Below are 14,483 nucleotides of genomic sequence, written 5' to 3'. Positions count from 1 at the left end.
CTATGTACTTGATGTTCCTTCGTTCAGATTACTAAGATTGGGCAAGTCCCGTGAAAAAAATGTTTAAGTCTTTGGAATTCACTGCCCCATGCACTAAAGAAGGAGACCTCTTTTTTAAAATTTAAGACATTGGTCAAGACTGGAGGGTGGCCAATGTAACCCCAATATTTAAAAAAGGCTCCAGGGGTGATTCGGGTAACTATAGACCAGTGAGCCTGACTTCAGTGCCGGGAAAAATAGTGGAAACTATTCTCAAGATCACAATCGTAGAGCATATAGAAAGACATGATTTAATGGAACACAGTCAACATGGATTTACCCAAGGGAAGTCTTGCCTAACAAATCTGCTTCATTTTTTTGAAGGGGGTTAATAAACATGTGGATAAAGGTGAACTGGTAGATGTAGTGTATTTGGATTTTCAGAAGGCGTTTGATAAAGTCCCTCATGAGAGGCTTCTACGAAAACTAAAAAGTCATGGGATAGGAGGCAATGTCCTTTCGTGGATTTCAAACTGGTTAAAAGATAGGAAACAGAGAGTAGGATTAAATGGTCAATTTTCTCAGTGGAAAAGGGTAAACAGTGGAGTGCCTCAGGGATCTGTACTTGGACCGGTGCTTTTCAATATATATATAAATGATCGGGAAAGGAATACGACGAGTGAGGTTATCAAATTTGCGGATGATACAAAATTATTCAGAGTAGTTAAATCACAAGCGGACTGTGATACATTCCATAGGATTATCTTGCAAGACTGGAAGATTGGGCATCCAAATGGGAGATTAAATTTAATGCGGACAAGTGCAAGGTGTTGCATATAGGGAAAAATAACCCTTGCTGTAGTTACACGATGTTAGGTTCCATATTAGGAGCTACCACCCAGGAAAAAGATCTGGGCATCATAGTGGATAATACTTTAAAATCATCGGCTCAGTGTGCTGCAGCAGTCAAAAAAGCAAACAGAATGCTAGGAATTATTAGGAAGGGAATGGTTAATAAAACGGAAAATGTCCTAATGCCTCTATATCGCTCCATGGTGATACTGCACCTTAAATACTGGGGGTCATTTTCAAAGGAGTTAGGCATGTAAATGTGACATACTATCGTAGCAATTTTCAAAAGCTATTTACTCGAGTAAAGTGCACTTACTTGAGTAAATCCTATGGACTTGAGTAAATCCTATGGACTCGAGCAAAAACCAGTTTTGCTCGAGTAAATGCTTTTTAAAATCTACCCCACTGTGTACAATTCTGGTCGCCGCATCTCAAAAAAGATACAGTTGTGATGGAGAAGGTACAGAGAAGGGCAACCAAAATGATAAAGGGGATGGAACAGCTCCCCTATGAGGAAAGGCTGAAGAGGTTAGGGTTGTTCAGCTTGGAGAAGAGACGGCTGAGGGGGGATATGATAGAGGTCTTTAAGATCATGAGAGGTCTTGAACGAGTAGATGTGACTCGGTTATTTACACTTTCGAATAATAGAAGGACTTGGGGGCATTCCACGAAGTTAGCAAGTAGCACATTTAAGACTAATCGGAGAAAATTCTTTTTCACTCAACGCACAGTAGAGCTCTGGAATTTGTTGCCAGAGGATGTGGTTGGTGCAGTTAGTGTAACTGGGTTCAAAAAAGGTTTGGATAAGTTCTTGGAGGAGAAGTCCATTAACGGCTGTTAATTAAGTTTACTTAGGGAATAGCCACTGCTATTAATTGCATCAGTAGCATGGGATCTTCTTAGTGTTTGGGTAATTGCCAGGTTCTTGTGGCCTGGTTTGGCCTCTGTTGGAAACAGGATGCTGGGCTTAATGGACCCTTGGTCTGACCCAGCATGGCACTTTTTATGTTCTTATGTTTAAACGATTTTTATTGAGTTTCCAATACAAAGTACAACACTGAGGAGAGTGGAATCTGATCTCTCCTCAGACCAAAAATACAATACTTCACAACTGTACAGAACAACCCCCCCTCACACCCCCCCCCCACACCTCCTATCCACACAGTGATATATACCACCATCCCATTATTCAATTGCCTACCTACAAAGTTAATCATTCACTATAAGACTTCATGCTCTATGGGAGATTGATTGCAGATAGGCTGCCACACCGACAGAAAGCGACGTCTGCCTCGTGCCGATGCATGAGAAGCCAAAGATTCCCTAGTCATCATTGCATGGAATAAATTCCTCCAGGTCCAATACGACGGAGGTTCTGTCGACCGCCAGACTGAGAGTATCACCCTTTTCCCCACTAAGCAGGCTTTTTGTAACAGAAGGCGTGACTCCGGGTCCCGTATCCTAATGGGCGATATGCAACCAAATAACATCCAGTAAGGGGTAACTGGGAATGCTACATCTAATATCGTCGCCAGATAATCTGCCACTTTGCGCCAGAAGCGTTGTACCCCTGGGCAAGTCCAAAAAGCATGGGACAACGTCCCCAGCTTGTCATGGCATCTGGAGCAGTTCGCTGACGATGTTATAGTTAATTGGGAGGCCACTTGAGGGGAAATATATGCCCTACTTAGAAATTTAAATTGCAACTCCCTGTAATACATATTAGAGGAGATCTTGGAGATTCGCCCAAATCCCACGCTCAAAATATCCTGGGTGATAGTGAAGTCGCCATCCCTCGCCCAAAGGGTAACCAATTTGGGGTATATATCCACATCCAGCCCTTTTTTCAGGCGTTGGTAATACTGAGATAAGGAAGGTGTCTTATTTTCTGCAAACCGGAAAAGCTCATCCAGCCTCCGATACACCAAGGGATCGCTATAAGAAGCTGGTAGCGCACGTAAATAGTGGACAATTTGCATATATGGGAAGGCTTGCGTGATCCCGAACCCATAAAGGGCCTGAAAATCCTTGAATGAAAGTATTTCTCCCGTGGTTGTCCACATGTGCCCCATATGCGTGATACCTCTCTCTGTCCAGACCCTAAAAGATGAGGATTGAGACCCCGGGGTAAAATCAGGGTTTCCCACCACCGGGAAAAAATAGGCACAGGATGTCGACAGCTTTAAAAGTCGCATCAGCCGCCTCCATGTTAGCCTAAGTGGGCACACCAACTTTGTTGTCTTTATAAACGAGGGGATTGTCGGCGACACAGATTGTACCGCATAAGCCGGCGCAATGGGGTTCATCAAAGCAGCATCCACATAGAACGGGGCATGAGCAGAGGAACCCAGCAGCCAATCCCTAACAAGCCTCAGATTACAAGCCATGTTGTATAAAGCCAAATCCGGCACGCCCAGCCCACCCCTTCCCCACCTAGATTTCAACCAGGATAATGGCAGACATGCTTTCCCTCCCCTCCATAGAAATCTCCCCAGCGCTCCTTACAAGCGCTGTAAGTCCTTCCGTCGTATGAGAATTGGCAAATTTTGAAGGAGATAAAGCCACCTAGGCAATATCATCATTTTAAATAGATTTATCCTGCCAAGCAGAGACAGCGGTAATTTGGTCCATGTCGTTAACTGTGCAGTGGTAGCCTGCAATCTCTGTGGGACATTAGTCTGATAAACACGGTCAGGATCCGCAGGAAGATTAATACCCAAATATGATAAATTATCTTGGGCCCATTGTAAAGGAAAATCCCCCTGCCACTGGGCGGGGAGTGTGTTGGGATAAGCCAAGACCGAGGATTTAGACTCATTTAAACGTAATCCGGAGAATCGGCCAAATTCCCCAATCGTATCCAATAATACTGGCAATGATCGTCGGGGTTCTGTTATGAAGACCAGCAGGTCGTCCGCGAAAGCCACCCCCTTAAAAATTTGCGGGCCCAATCTCACTCCCCAGATATTCCTGTTTTGGTGTATTGCTAACATGAGCAGTTCCAATTGTAATATAAACAGTAGTGGGGACAACGGGCATCCCTGTCTTGTACCCCTAGCGACCACAAATGGGCTGGACAGCCCACTATTGGCCCAAATCACCGCCCTGGGGTCCGTATATAATAAAATTCCCTCAAACCCCATTCTCCGTAGTATGTAAAACAAGTATTTCCACTCTACTCTATCAAAGGCTTTTTCGGCATCAAAACTTATTACTAGGTGTGACTGTTCTAACTGCCTACAAATGGTTTGAGCTATCAATACTCTACGTATGTTGGCTAAAGCATACCTCTGCCGAATAAAACCCACTTGGTGATCCCCTACCAACATGGGCAACAAAGGAGCCAGGCGTTCTGCCAGTATTTTCGCCAGTATTTTATGATCTAGATTTAGTAAAGAGATCGGGCAGTACGATTCCGGTCTCAGGGGATCTTTGTTTGGTTTAGGTATCAAAGTAATGAAAGCCAGATTTTCGTGTGGGGAGAAAGATCCTCGCTCTATCAGTTCTGTATAATTTGCCGCCAGCGGTTCCGCTATCTGATCTACCACCCCTTTAAAAAATTCTGCAGTGTAACCATCAGGTCCAGGTGCCTTTAGACTTGGTAGGCCTCTGATAATCTGAACTACCTCTTCTTTCTGTATGGGCTGATTTAGCCGCTCCCTTTGTTGTAGAGTCAGTGTGGAAATTGGCAAATCATTACAAAACCTGTCCCTCGTCTCCTCTGACCCCCCCCTCCGAGGTATAGAGAGCCGAATAAAACTCTCTAAATCTTTCCAAAATACCATCAGTATCTTGAATCACCTGGGAGGATGTCGTTCTTAGCGCCGAGATAAATCTCTTAGACCGTGCCGCCCGAATCATATTTGCCATCATTCGCCCTGTTTTATTGCTATATTGATGTAACTGAAATTGGTAATAAACAAAGCTTTTCTTCGTCCGTTGATGTATCAGGGAATTAAGTGCAAACTGTATCGAGCGATATGCGGCCCGCACTTCCTCCCCACCCCCTGCTATTAAGCGAATCCTAGCTCCGCGCATCTGATTATTCAACGATATTATACGACGATCCAAAACTCGTTTACGGTGTGAGACGTAGGAGATTATCTCCCCCCTAAGGACTGCCTTGGCCGTGGACCAAAACAGGGCCAGTTGAGTCATGTGTAATTTATTGTGGGATTCATATTCTGTCCATTTAGCGCGCAAGAAGTTCCGAAATTTCGTGTCATTGGTCAAAAAGTAGGGATATCTCCAGATACGCGTTGGCGAATAGCCTTTATTGAATTGCAAATCAACCCAAACAGGTGCGTGATCTGAAATTACTATATTTCCAATCTTTGCATCTGTGACGAAAGAAAATGCATGATCACTAATTAAAAAATAATTAATCCTGGAGTGAGAGGCATGAGCTCGGGACAGGTGTGTAAAGTCCCGTTCCGTAGGATTAAGCACTCGCCATACATCCAACAAATGAAATGCTTGTTCTAACAACTGGGGTCCTCTGCCCACGCCCCACTCCCGTACGCGCGACGTTGAAGAATCCAGATCAGCGTCTCGTATGGTATTAAAATCCCCCCCAATCAACAAAATCTCATTGATATAAGGAAGTAAATGGGAGTAGATACTACGATAGAATAGTGGGCTATAAGTATTGGGGGCATATATATTGCATAAAACCACTGTCTTACCATAAATCTCCGAGATCAGAATAATATAGCGGCCTTGAGGATCCGCTATTTCCTTGCTAATTTTTATGGGAAGTATCTTGTGAATCAATATGGCGACACCTGCCGACCTCGATGACCCCGCGGCAAAACGAGCCTCCCCAACCCAATCCCGTCGTAATTTAGCATGCTCTTCCACAGAAAGATGAGTCTCCTGCAGATAAGCTATCTTAGTCTCCTTTTTTTTTTTAGCTGAGAGATTATTTTAGAGCGTTTAATTGGCGAATTTATTCCACACACATTCCAAGAAACCAACCTAATGGGATTACTCATAGCATAAACCGAAGGAAGTCTTTGTCGATGAGAATACCAAAACCCAATGGAAAGAGCCCCCCCAGCTAGAGCTCCCCCCAGAGAAACTTTCCACAGTTCCATGACACCATGAAGCAGTGATTTAGTAGAACAACAGCATTGCCTTCACTCTGTGCGATTACCCCCCACCTTCTCCCCCCAACCCCATCATTCGTCTTAACCATGTTCCCCAACCAAACCTTTGTTCCCCCCAGTTCCACCCCCCGCCCACCTCCCAAGTTCCCTTGACTCATCCCCTAACCACGTACTTTCTTCTCTCCCTCACTCCCATAAGGGGAGACCTGAGATCACGTATAGATGTGTCCCTAACTTCGCCCCACCAAACATCAGATAACCAAACAACTAATGGGAACTAACCATCTCCCAACCTTCCCCATAAAGTAAGCTGTTGAAAAAAAAAAAAAACGTAAGCGAGTGGCACGCTCTGTATTACTATTAAAAGAACAAAAAAAAAAAAAAACCAAAAGAGAGAGGAAGTCTTACAGGCCCACTCTGCTCCCCTATGTGGTGCCTCTAAAAACAAGGCCCAGAGGCGCTATCACTTGTTCTCTGTGGTTCCACTAGAAACAATTCTAGCTAACTATTCTTGTGCCTGTATTAAGTTACCAGTAATAGAAAACAATCTAAATAAAATGTGTATGAGCGATAACAGACAATCAGTACCACCCTTCAAGTTAAGAGAATTCCCCACAGCCCAACCCATTTTTATGAGAAATCTTGTAATATAGAGTGTACACCATATGAAAATGTCAGTAAGGAACTCTGGCTGCACCATCCGCTGGATCTGCGAAGGGTCCTGCTGCGGCGTTTCACTCGGTGTTCACCCCCTCTGTTCAATTCCAGCGGATCTAAGCCCCCAGCGTCCACAAGAGTGACCTCTCTCACAGCCGACCCGAACTCCAAATGTTAGAACAGACCCTGGGGCCTTGCGCAAGTGTGATGATCAGTCTTGAGATTAAAACATCCCGCCAGAAAGTTATCATAACATAGTCAAGTTATAGCCCAAGTACTGGTCACAGGTCCAGGGAGTCTCCAGTCATTCAAAAGGAAATTTCAAAGAAAAAAAATTAAGAAATATCTGAAATGTCCCGCCGGGTGCTATGTTCTTAGGAATCCAACGCTGGCAGCTAACCCTATTTCTGGGTTCATTCTAATACCTCCCACTGGAGACTTGTAAATCCAAATATCTGTATTCTCTTAGGGGTAGATTTTCAAACCGCGCGATTTGGCGTACTTTTGCTGGCGCATCAGGCGCAAGCAAAAGTACGCGGGATTTTAGTAGATACGCGCGTAGCCGCGCGTATCCGCTAAAATCCTGGATTGGCGCGCGCAAGGCTATCAATTCCGTATAGCCGGCGTGCGCCGAGCCGCGCAGCCTACCCCCGTTCCTTCCGAGGCCGCTCCGAAATCGGAGCGGCCTCGGAGGGAACTTTCTTTTGCCCTCCCCTCACCTTCCCCTCCCTTCCCCTACCTAACCCACCCGCCCGGCCCTGTCTAAACCCCCCCCCTTACCTTTGTCGGGGGATTTACGCCTCCCGGAGGGAGACGTAAATCCCCGCGCGCCAGCGGGCCGCTAGCGCGCCGGGATGCGACCTGGGGGCGGGTCCGGAGGGCGCGGCCACGCCCCCGGACCGCCCTGGGCCATAGCCACGCCCCCGGGCCCGCCTCCGGAATGCTCCCGACACACCCCGAAAACGCAGCGCGGTTCGGGCTCGCCCCCGACACGCCCCGACACGCCCCCCTCAGAAAACCCCGGGACTTACGCGAGTCCCGGGGCTCTGCGCGCGCCGGTAGGCCTATGTAAAATAGGCTCACCGGCGCGCAGGGCCCTGCTCGCCTAAATCCGCCCGGATTTGGGCGGATTTAGGCGAGCAGGGCTCTTAAAATCCGCCCCTAAGCAAGTACCACCATCTTCTCCCACTCTCAGAGTTAAGGCACCCAGGTTCTGATACAGTCACTCCCTGCATCCCACTGCTGCCCTACATCAGTACATTTTATTGTAAAAATAAAGAAGAGAGAAAAAAAAACAAAACTGCAGAGTATTAAGTAAGCAATGAGTCCATGAAACGTTTTGCAGAGTCCACTGTAGTGAAAGTTTGAACCGAATCCTGGGCCCAGATCTGTAAACGCGCCGGGAAGAGTAGTGCAAATTTAGTTCCCTGCTTATGCAACTTGGAGCAGAGAGGTGAAAAAGCATGCCTTGCCTCGGATACAGCCGCTGAAAAATCTTGAAAAATCCTGATGGTGTGTTCCTTATAGCGCAGGTCTCTTTGTTTTCGGGATGCTCTCCAAAGCTCTGCTTTATGTGCGGAGTTTAAAATCTTTGCTATTACCAGTCTGGGCCTTCCCCCCACCGAGGTTCTTGCTCCCAGCCTGTGAGCACGCTCCACAGTCAGCTTCCCCCGCAGATGAGGCAAGGCTCTGGGAGCCAGGATTCTAATAGAGCACACAGAGACTGCTCCTCTATTTCCTCTGGAAAGCCCAAAAATCTTATCTCGACGAGCCCTATTTTCCAGCTCTTCTACCTTGGCCTGCAGGGCTTGTATGCTCTTATCTCCTGCCTCCATTCTGACACGTGTGTGCCCCACAGACTCCTCCAGCTCGGAGATCCTGGTCTCTGCATTCTCCAGCCTAGGAGGAATCGCTGCTAGTGAGTCTCTCACCTCCCCCAGCTGCAAGGTAAGCAGCGTCAACTTTTCATCCAAAGCTTCTCAGATAGCTAATTTTATTTCTTCGATCGTTAGCTATGAGTGGGGGGAGGGAGACTCACCGTTCGTCACGGCTGCCATCTTGTCCTCGGAGACCAGCTCTTTCTCTTTTCCCTTTTTCACGCTCCGTGCTGTCATCGAGGACCGCGGCTGTCCCCGAGTTGAAATCGCTGACATGTACTCTGTCCCCTGCTCGTTTTTAGTGCTTTTTCAATTCATTTTTCCCCACGGATTGTATGCGATTGGTGGGGCAAAGCTGGAGCCTGGAAGAAACGCTGCCTTCCGGCTACCAAATCACGTGACCTGCTCACTTTTTATGTTCTTATGATATGATAGAGGTCTTTAAAATCATGAGAGGTCTAGAACGAGTAGATGTGAATTGGTTATTTACTCTTCCAGGCTAGGACTTGGGGCACTCCATGAATTTAGCATGTAGCACATTTAAAACTAATCGGAGAAAATTCTTCTTTTACTCAATGCACAATTATACTCTGGAATTTGTTGCCAGGGGATGTGGTTAATGCAGTTAGTGTAGCTGGGTTTAAAAAAGGTTTGGATAAGTTCTTGGAGAAGTCCATTAACTGTTATTACTCAAGTTGACATCGAAAATAGTCATTGCTATTGCTAGCATCAATTGCACACAAAAAAACGTATCCACCACAATTTATAGTAATGTTTTAAGGGACCTTCATATCATACAGTCACTTTGACATCTTTTAGAGCCTTATGTAATGCTCTATCGATGAATCAAAGGGGTATTCCTTTTAATCATTGGTCCAGCATTTTTAACAATTTTTTAAAAAATATTTTTGCAAGAAACTTTTAAATATTTAAAAAGTGCATTGCTTCCCCGTTTTGTTGAAGTTAATTCATGCCCAACACAGTACCATGTTTCGCAATCTGCTGCTTCAGGGGCTAGAATCAGCATATACTCAATCCGGGATATTTCTCCGTATTCAGTCCCAATTTACTCTTATTGACTGAAAAAGTTGATCGTCTCTTTTTTTCACATTTTCACCCTCCAAAGGTTCAGCGTCTTCAACTATGGCGCCAAAATGAACTCTTTAAATTTTTTCACGTGATGATGTGATATCTTGCAAAAATATTTTTAAAAAATTGTTAAAAATGCTGGACCAATGATTAAAAGGAATACCCCTTTGATTCATCGATAGAGCATTACGTATGGCTCTAAAAGATGTCAAAGTGAGGGGATGATATGAAGGCCCCTTAAAACATTACTATAAATTGTGGTGGATATGTTTTTTTGTGTGCAATTGTCAATTCGTATTACCCATTAAGGCTTTTTTCTATATTATTGCTAGCATCAGTAGCATGGGATATACTTAGTTTTTGGGTACTTGCGAAGTACTTGTAGCCTGGATTGGCCACTGTTGGAAACAGGATGCTGGGCTTGATGGACACTTTGTCTGACCCAGTATGATAATTTCTTATTTTCTTATGTTCTTAAGTTAATTAAATGAGGTGTTTCCCTGACCCCATTGATCCTGGGCTTGGGACATCAATTGGATTTATGAAGCAATGATGTTTTTTTCTATCTCTGAATTTGACTAGTTGTCTGTACAGAAGCAGAATTTGTCCTGGGCTTCAGGACTAGCTAGATAGGCTGGGGGCATAGATAGTGGATTTAGTGGACATGTGTGTGATTGTGGGTTGAGTGTTATTACATGGAAGATTAGTAAGGGAAGGGGAAGGGAAGAAATGGTGAGAAAATGGGAGGGGGGGGGGGGCAGGGGAGAAAATGGCACAGGAAGCTTTAACCTGTATATATTTTATAGTCTTGTTTAGGCTTCAGTGTTTGATAAGGCTTTATCAGCGTTATCACCCTTGATATCTTAAGTCATTGTTATGGTGTATTTGTGTTGCTTGGTAAATAAATAGATTTTGAACCCCCCCCCCCCCCCAAAGAAATGGGCAGGATCTAATGTGTTTTATTCCTTTACATAAAGGTTGAGGTCATGCAGTGAGTGGGGTGTGGGGGGCAGGGGTAATAAGTTTGGGGTTTTTATTAAATACATGAGCACCTTGTACTTGATTAACCCAAAGTGATTTTAGCCATGGAGGGTGAACAGAGAAAAGTAATTGTAATTAAAAGAGATAGAAAGAAAAAAATAACAAAAGAAGAAATAAAATATTTGGAAGCCGCAGGAATGATCTATGAGGCACATAGGAAGAGAAGTTACCACAGACACCACTAACATTTTCCACTCCCCCGCAGTTCTGCTTAAAAAGACCGATTCACCCAAAACATAATGTCTGACAGTCTTCCCAGACCCAAATATATTTAATCCTGCTTAAGGCAGGAGTAACTCCAGGCTCAATGATGCCTCCGTCCTGTATTACCCTTTCATGACAATGACAGTGTGTTTGGACAATCGAAAAAACTTTTCTAGCTTGGGGGAAATTGCAAATCTTTCTCAAAACTGCTTTTGAATTCCCCACGTGTGTGTGTGTGTGTGTGTGTGTATGTGTGTTCTCTCCCGTTTGTATTTATCCTTTTGTCTCCAGGGCTGTGTAAGTATGGCTGAAGAGATTTAAATGAGGCAGTGTTGTGAGCACATGTAATGCGAGGCTTCACACCCTCGCATTACATGTCCCGATTTTGAGCATGCTGAGTTCAGTTCCTTAGCTCAGGTCCACATATTGCTGGTGGAGTGATGGGACGGTACTATTTATTTATTTTAGAAGCCTCCAATGCAAGTCGGATTGGGATCAATCTAAAAGGCTGTACAAAAGGAGTTTATGCATTTTTCCCAAAATTTAACAGGGAGAGCCAACATATTTTGTATTTAAATTCCTTAAAAAAAATAAGAAGCAAAACAGCAATTCTATTAAAGCTAGAACATGGACATAGGCACTCTGATTCTTGGATCTGTTCAATCTGAATAGCAGACTTTTATTTCTCAGCTAGTCTACGTAATAAAATCTCACATGAAACTGAATTCAGCAGCACAAAACAGCTTGCACTCTGGAAATTATTCTGCACCAGCGATGGATAAGATAGCACAAGGTTTTGCGTACTCTGATCAATTACAGAATAGAGTAGGAATGTGTAATCATTTGAAATGAAATGGGGAAATTGAAGGAAATTTCCTGTTTTGTTTGCATTCATTTTTAAAGCATCATGAAATAAAAAAGAAAGACGTTTTGTTCATTGGCGTCGCAATGGCGCCAGCCCCAGCCCACCAGCGCCATTTTCATCACAGTGAACTTTTTATTTTTAACACAGGATATTATCTTCTTTATTTTGCAAAGTTGGTGTTAAAAATATTCCAGATTTGGCTGAATGTAGCCTGAGGTGCCCGAAAGGCTAATTGAAAAAACCCTTAAGAAGGAAGAAAAGGGTGGGAGTTTTGAGGAACAAGATATTTCAAGGCTTGGCTTGTCCCTGCCACAAGTAATCTTAGTGCTAATCCAGGTGCAGCCACTAGTGGGCAGTGCAGTGCTTTCAGCATCTTTATCTCCCTTTAGTCTTATTGTTGTCCTCAGTGCTCCACAAGTCTCAGTGAATTCTTCTTTCATCTCTTACCCTGTCCAGATATACTGAGGGCACAGGGGGTTTTTGCATAGGAAATCTGAATTTATTATACAAGATTGTAATTTGTAACTTGTAATTATTTCCATTATGTATTTTTAATAGAATTCATTTTTTTGAATTTATTCATGGTTGTTCAGACCCAGTTTTTTAAATTTACAAACCTTCTTCACATAAACATTATGGAGATAATGAAAAATTCTGATGTGCAGCAGGAAACACTGGAGTGAGCAGGCTTTTCTAGAAAGATGTTTTTGGTTTGCATAATTCTGAGAGCAGCAGAGCAGTGGAGGATGAGATATTTGTCTGATATTTAGGAAAGGATTTGATGCTTTAATAAGGGAATTCTCAGTCTCCCTCATCCATCATCCGACATCCTTATCCGTTCAAACAGCACTATAAATTTCTTGGTATCTTTTCCATATTCAGTGCCTGCATAAATAATGCTTGCTGAGATTTGAGGAAGGAAACTCTGCCTTTCCAGTTTCTGCTCTATATCTGGTCACAGCTCTGGTGTTGCTTTAATGGTTTGGGTTCTGCATCGCATCTCACAGTTCAATCTTATGATACCGACTCTGGGGCAAAGTCTGTTTCCCTGCTCCCCTGCTCAGATCAGTGTGGAGCCGTTTCCAAAAGGGAGGGCACGAGCCCTGCTGCTTTAGTTCCCTTTTATTAGACAGTACAGGCAGCTTCTCTGCTATAGGACAGGGGTATGCACAGACATTTGTTTCATTTCGCTGTGTTTTTCATTGTTTTTTTTTGTTTCTTCAAAATTAAAGAAAACCAAACAACAAACAAAATCCCCCCCCCCAAAAAGCAAAACAAAACAAAAATATTAGTCCTGTCCCAGGAACCCCCCTAGCCCCCAATCGCTCCTGATTTCCACACACCCTTGAATCCTTTTACCACGTTGATATTCATCCTGGGGCAGGGGGTGATCTATGGTCGCTCCTGCCGCACTGCCACTGTGATGAAAATGGGGCTGGTGGGCCGGGGCTGGCGTCACTGCGACGAAAATGAACAAAACGTCTTTCTTTTTGATTTCATGATGTTTTAAAAATTAATGCACACAGGAGATTTCCTTCAATTTCCCCAATTCATTTCAAACGATTACATGTTCCTACTCTATTCTGCAATTCATCAGAGTACGCAGAACCTTGTGCTATCTTATCCATCGCTGGTGCAGATTAATTTCCAGAGTGCAGGCTGTTTTGTGCTGCTGAATTCAGTTTCATGTGAGATTTTATTGTGTAGATTAGCTGAGAAATAAAAGTCTGCTATTCAGATTGAACAGATCCAAGAATCAGATTTCCTATGTTGTATTCCATGTTCTAGCTTTAATAGAATTGCTGTTTTGCTTCTTCTTTTTTTTTTTAAGGAATTTAAATACAATATACGTTACTCTCCCTGTTAAATATTTGCTCCTGCTACTGGGTTGGAGAAGCTGAATATATCATCGCAGAAGCAACAACTTGTGGGGGTCTTACTTTATCCTTTGTTTGTAATGTCATGAAATCCCACAAATGACTGCTTTTCAGTGAATTAATATCTGGAGAAGGCTCCAGCCTGGAACAGTAAAGATTTTTATTTCTCGGTTGGCCTGAACAGTTATTTGCCTTGGCCTCAGAACGGGTGAATTGGCCCTTTTTAGTTATTGAGTTACACTCCCTTTACTGACCCGATGAAGGGAATGTTAACTCTCCAAAGGGTCCCAAATGGGAAAAAGTAGCAACTAAAGGTCAGGAAATTGGGTTCTCTAAGTGTGGCAGCCGAGCTCAGGTGATAGAGTACAAGTAACAGAGCAGTTCTGAGCACATAAGGACTTTCTCGACCCTGAAGCCTGCCCCTTCCTACTGAGTCATTGCAGACTTCACTCCCTTGCAGAGTTGTCACATTGCAGAAATCAGACGGAGTCTTCAGCTGGCAGTTGTAACTAACACACATTATTACAGAGTTTAAGACACAACAAGAGAACCCCCCAGCTTAACAGGGTCATTACTCTGGAGAGGGCTGGAGGGAAAAAATGGCACAGAGGAAAGGATCACCTACATAAAAAAGCAATGAACATGTCCCAGCTTGCTAGGTTACTCTCTCATTCCCTCTAAGGCTGATAAGCAGCAAAGGTAAAGGTTGCCTGAATGGAAATAATCTTCTGCTGTTTTATTTATTTATTTATTTATTTGTCTTAATATCCCTCCCTTCCTGGTACATCAAAGCGGCTTGCATAAATTCAACAGATCGTGAACTAAAAGCATTACACTCCCTCCTCCGCCACCCACCCCCTATTGTAATAACAGATGCAATACAGTACTATACACATATCCCACCCCACAAAATCTAATCTGTAGAAAACAACCA

This window comes from Rhinatrema bivittatum, chromosome 7, assembly GCF_901001135.1.
Source record: "Rhinatrema bivittatum chromosome 7, aRhiBiv1.1, whole genome shotgun sequence".
Lineage (NCBI taxonomy): Eukaryota > Metazoa > Chordata > Amphibia > Gymnophiona > Rhinatrematidae > Rhinatrema > Rhinatrema bivittatum.
This window is presented reverse-complemented; position numbering follows the sequence as displayed.